This window comes from Hakea prostrata, chromosome 3 (assembly GCF_041222555.1).
Source record: "Hakea prostrata isolate BN-2017 chromosome 3, UWA_Hpros_2, whole genome shotgun sequence".
Lineage (NCBI taxonomy): Eukaryota > Viridiplantae > Streptophyta > Magnoliopsida > Proteales > Proteaceae > Hakea > Hakea prostrata.
The window spans coordinates 28,462,073-28,468,576 of record NC_142602.1 but is presented as its reverse complement, the minus strand read 5'-3'; positions in this window follow the sequence as shown (position 1 = coordinate 28,468,576).

Sequence of the window (6,504 nt, the reverse complement as noted above, 5' to 3'; positions counted from 1 at the left end):
AGCACACAATCTGTCATGTGGCTCATACATCTCCACAGCCAGACACATGATAAGTCTCCACATAAGTAGAGATCTCTTGCTCAGTGGGACCATCATAACCTATGCACATATATGAAAGAGAACCCCAAAAGGAGTGAGTTCCAATAGATCTTCCGGCGACAACAGAAACAAAAACTTGTGAATGGAGTGCAGGAATGCAATATTGATGTCATAGGATGCATTTTAGTATGCTAACCATGCCGGTCTCTATCTAGGTAAACACGCTTTAAGACGCTACCAATCTCCTCTAGCTAGGTCCACACTCACATCGGCCCCTCGTCGTTTGAATGGAGTGAAGATTGTGACAAGAGTTTTAAGGAGTTAAATCAAATATTGGTAACAACACCGGTATTAACTTTGCTAGATGGAACTGGTGGAATGGTAGTATACTGCAATGCCTAAAGACAAGGACTAGGATGTGTGCTAATGCAGAGAGATAAGGTAGTAGCATATGCATCACGACGGTTAAAAGATAATGAGAAGAACTACCCAACCCATGACTTGGAATTAGCTACAGTGGTGTTCACATTAAACATTTGGAGACATTATCTGCATAGCGAGAAAAGTGGAATTTATAGTGATCATAAAAGCCTCGAGTATTTCCTCACCTAGAAAGATTTAAATATGAGACAAAGGAGATGGTTGGAGTTGATCAAAGATTATGACTATACTATCCACCATCATCCCAGTAAGGCTAATGTGGTAGCTGATGCTCTAAGCCGAAAATCCCAATCATTGTCGTTAGCTTATTTGATAAGAAATGAAAGATTAATTGAGGAACCAACGAAACTAGGATTGGAAGTTCAACAACAATTGTTGCATTTTTGAGGATTTGACATCAATAGTGGAGAGAGTTAATGAAAAGCAAGCTATAGATCCAAAATTGAGGAAGTCGATCAAAAAGATAAGAGGTGGTAGTCAAAAGATGGAAGATTTCTCCATAGACTCAAGTGGTATATTGAGGTTTAGGGATAAGTTGTTTGTCCTTGATGACAAAGAATTGAGGAGATAGATTCTAGCTAAAGCTCATACTTCCCCTTACTTCAGGCATCCCTGTGGAGCTAAAATATATGGAAATCTGAAGAAGTACTGCTAGTGGATAGGACTAAAGAATGATGTAGCGGATTATGTAGCCAAATGCCTGACTTGTTACAAGTTAGAGCTGAGAGACAAAGACCCCATGGATTACTACAACCTTTACCTGTCCCCCAAGTGTTTAGTGGGACAATATGACTACACATTTCGTGTTAGGGTTACCTCTTACTCCATGTGGAATGGATGTTATTAGGGTGATTGTGGATAGATTGACAAATTAGGTAGGTCATTTCATACCAATGAAAACCATACACCTTGTGGATAAGTTGGCCAAGTTGTATATGGATAATGTAATTTGACTACATGAAAAAAAATTGAAACAATCAAATAAGAAAAACAAAAATGGAAAAAGACAAGGCATATCTTAGTTAGAATTAAGTTAAGAAATGCTTCATCTCGATTAGCATTGTATTGGACAAAAATCCCATATTTACCTCTAAATTTTGGGGAAGTTTCCATAAGGCAATGGGGATGAAGCTCAGTTTTAGTACAACTTTTCACCCACAGAAGAACAAACAATCAGAAAGAAGTGTTGGAAGATATGCTACATGCTTGTGTATTGGATTTAAAAGGAAGCTGGGATGAGCATTTAGGACTTATCGGAATTACTTATAACAACAGCAATTAGACCTCGATAGCGATGGCCCCTTTCAAAGTTCAATGCAGAAAGAAATGTACTCCTTTGTGTTGGGATGAGCTAGGCGAAAGAAGGATATTCTGACCTAAATTAGTTCAAGAGGCATGCGAGAAAGTAGATCTTATTAAAGAAAGGATGAAAGCGGCACTATCAAGGAGGAAAAGCTATGTGGATAATAGAAGGAAGGAGCTTTGCAGTTGGGGATAAGGTGGTTCTCTAGATATCCCCAAATAAAGATTTAATGAGATTTGGAAAGAAAGTATGCTTAGTCCATGGTATGTAGGCCCCTATGAGATCCTAACTAAAGTTGGAAAGACAACTTATCAATCAGCCTTGCCCCCTTTTTTGGCTTCCATTCATAATGTCTTCCCTATGTCGATGCTCCAAAAATATGTTCCAGACCCAGCACATATCTTGAATCAAGAGTTGCAGGAAGTGGCCCAAGATTATCTATCATATCCAAAAGAACATGTAGAGGTTGCATCAGAATGAACAAAAGATGTGAAAAATTAGGGGAGAAGGAGACGTAAGACTTCACTTTTGGGGGGGGGGGATTCAAGTGTGAAACTTTTAAGAGGGGAGTAAGCGTAAATAAAGAATAAGAATAGGGAGGGAGAGAGAGAGATTTTCTCAAACTACATTTATACTCCTAGGTTTGCAAACTACAACGCTTACATTCAAAATTTATTCTATTTCATTTACCCTTATGTCTCAAATTATATGTCAAAGCCACCTCTACTGTCAAAATAATAGGGTTAAGTGATGAGTGGTAATCTAATGTATTTTCAAATTTCCAAATTATCCTCCTCTAACCTTAAACCTGTTTTGATTTTTACTAGAAAGAGAAACCAATTTTGATTTTAGGCATAGAGGAATATTCGTAATATAATAACTTTGAAGAGATGCAAACGTAATAGTTTGCAAACCTCTCTTTTATTTAACATGTTTAGGAAATTGGTGCCATCAAACTTTCAAACAATATTCAAACTCTATAATGTAAACAAGAAGATTCAAAGTTTGTTTGAAATTTAATTCTATGTATGGACAAATCCACTAAATTAGGACACTAGCCAAATACTACTATAATAAAGGAAAACTGTTTTCCACTATCTTTGTGTTCTCACATGGTTTCCTCCACCTTAAAGTTGGAATTTCCTGGTTCACAACAACCATTCAAATTATTAACGAGGTTACACTTTATCTCTACCAAAACTAATAATAGGATAGTGTTGAAGTGAGAGAGTAGTTGTATGAGATTGACATAAAACCAAAATCCATAGGCATGCTTCCCCAGTTGGGTTATGGTTCACTTTTGATCCTTCCATAAGTAAAAAGAAGAAGAAAAAAAATCTTTTAATTGGTTTTTTTTTTGTAAAAGCTTTTAATTGGTTTTAGTTTCTCATTTTATATGAGTAGCTCTTTTTTAAGTCAATATACCTTTATGGCGATTGATCTCATATTGATTATCTAATTTCAAAGGTAGGCCCCACACATGATTGTGTGTAGAGAGTGTACAAGGGTAGCATATAATGTCATCCTCGAGAAAAGCTCATTCACATTCATTTGGTATTCTCTACATGCATGCTAGGGTCAATGAGAACACACATAAAAGCATTATGGAGGGACAATATACTTACTTTAGTATCAATATATTGGTGAAATGGTACAATCTTCAATGACATAGGAGAACTTTTCTCCTATATTATATGACAAATAAAACCCAAACCAAACTCGAAATGGAAGCAAAATAATGCAAGAAAAAATAATAATATCAAAACCAAATTGATTGTTCTATATTAGGTATCATATTTTGAAGTCTCTCCTTCTCATACTAAAAATTGAATCGAATTGGTCTAGACTAACCGATTGACACCGCTACACATACCCTTGCAAGAAGCCAATTTTTTCCTTTTTTTCTAAAGAACTCTGAAACTACCAATAATTGGGTTATGGATGTCACAAAATTTTCATCTACATAGGAGAGAAGGACTTGCAAGCCGCAATGTTTGTTTGGGTGGGGGGAATTTCTTTTCTTGGTAACTTATTTATTTATTTTCATCGAAAAGAAATTTTCTCTTGATTTTAGTAGTCATCAGAGCTTCCTCATTGAAAGCAGCTGACTAGCGTAGCCAGATATGCTTCCGTAGACCAATTGTAATCCAATTGTGAACATTTCTATCTCTCCCTCTCTCTCTGCGGCTATAAATAAAGGGAGTCACGCAGGCTCTGATGCCCCACCCCCCCCCCCCCGGAATAGGGTGGCGGCCGGGGTGGACCCCCTCTAAATGTGTGGTTGATCCAAAATCAGACCTAGATGAAACAGCTTGGCGTTGGGTTGCATGGCTATTCTTTGAACCTGGTATTAAGATGATCCAATTTAATAATATGAGTCGAGATCTCTCACCCCTTGAAGGCGTAAGAGGGTTAGACCATATCATTCATATGATGTAGGCTACACATCTTCGGATGTATATGATTTTTACAACTCAAAAGAGAGCCCCACCCTATGTATGGCTAAGATATCAAAATATGGACTTGGTTAATATCATAAAAATTTCTCTAATTAATAAATGAGATAGAGAGAGATGTGAAGAAGGTTAACCATCATTAAGAGCTCTAATTATTTTCACATACATTAATTATGAAAAGATGTTTAGCGATCATATTGATTTAAAAATTTTGGTAGATTAACTCTAAAAGTATAATTGGATTGAATCAATTAAGCAAGCAAGTTTATCAAATACCTGATTTTGTAGATTGAATTTAGTCGAGTTCCTTATAGGAGAAGATTTTCATGCACATTAGGTGAAGGAAAACTACATTTATTTAAAGTCATTCATAATCTACAGAATATTATGCTAAGTTCTCATGCAATACAAGATGAATTATACTACCTTAACACCCTTAAAAACCTGAATTTAGATCAACTTAACTAATTTTTTCTAAGGGAAAAAGCTTTTATGTACTATAAAAGAAAAATATATCCACCTAGACTTGTTACTCATTAACATTCTTTTGCATGTCATTGGACACCCCAACTGTTGCAGGCAAAGAAGTTGTGTGTGAATTTTTCCTACAATTTGCAAACTAATACGTTTACACTCTCTGGAATTTTGTCTCAAATTGTATATCAAACACACCCTTATTGATAGATTAATGAAGTTAAATGATAGCATCTACTATATATTTTTAAAATTTCCAAACTACCCTCCTTTCTCCTCAAACTTTTTTCGATTTTAGGTGCGAAGGAATGTTCGTAATATAATAACTTTAAGATAGATATAAACATAATAGTTAGCAAATCTAAGGAATGTATATGTAAACTTAATTTTTTTTTTAATTAATTTAACATTTTCATTAACTCAATGTCATTAAATTTTCAAACAATATTTTTTGAGATCAAATATGCCAACCACTAGTGCAACCTTGGATTCGAGTGTAAACCCGTTGAAAGAAAGGTTCAATTTGGTGTGGAGGCATGACAGTTTTGAACCGGACACAAGGAGATAGGGGGATAACGTGCATCAGCTGTGCTATCGACAGCCAATCCCCGAGGCCCTAGATCACGTGTTGGGCAAATGCATGCTACTCTGTCACATTGCACTCTTCAACCATTGTAATTTGTCCTACATGGAAAATCAGATGAGAGCATTCACTGTAGACTAGGACATATTTACCTTAATTGGTAGGATGAATATAAATACCCCCATCAATGCAAGGCAAAAGTATACACTCTCTGTCCCCACACGCTTTCCTCCACTTCAAAGTTGGTTTTTTCATTCAAAAGCTTCTTCATAAATGAAACAATTTGGTCCAAAATAAGAATGCAATGAGAGCTTCTACCTTCCCTAGTTGTTTTGGTAAACTTGAATCCTTACGAAAATAAATAGTAGCATAAAACTTGAAGGTGACTTATAACCTACATCTACTAAGAAAGAAAGTGTAGGTAGACAGTTGTTGCATGAAAATGACACATAACAAGCTCACTTCCTTAGCTGGGTTGGTTCACATTCTATCCTTCCATAAATTAAAAGATAGAAAAATAGTTTTTAAATTGGTTTTTGTTTTTCATGTAATATGAATAGCTCTTTTTCAAGTCAGTATACATTTAGGGTAATTGGTGGTGGTGCCACCTTGAGAGTGTACATAAAGGGTAGTATATAATATCATCCTCGAAGAAAAGTGATTCACATTCGTATGATAATCCCTTTATGCACGCAGTGGCCAATGATAACATGCATGGAAGCATCATGGAGGGATAATTTAGTACTTTTACCACAAACGTGTTGGTGAAATGGTAAAATTCTTGATGGTATCGAGAACTTTCTCTCCTATATTTATATGGCAAATGAAACCTAAATAAATCCAAAGTGGAAGCAAACTGGTGCAAGAAAGTAAAATAACAACTCCCAGGGGTGGCTTAGTTGGCAAAGACCAATGCTTCCACACAGGAGATCAGAGTTCAAATTCCCTTGGAATCAGGGCAAATTTGCCCCTTCTATATTAATTATATAAAAGCTCATGAGGATGTAGTCGTGGTGCATGTAAACTGGCCCGGATGAACCTCAAATAAAAAAAAAAGTTAAATAACATCAAAACTAAAACCCAATATTTTTCTCGTTTGTATCGATCTTATGACCTAAACTCTTTTACTTAATATTATTGCTGATTTTTTGTTTTGGCCAAAAAGATACCATATTTTTAACTTTCCCTTTTCATACTAAAATTGAATC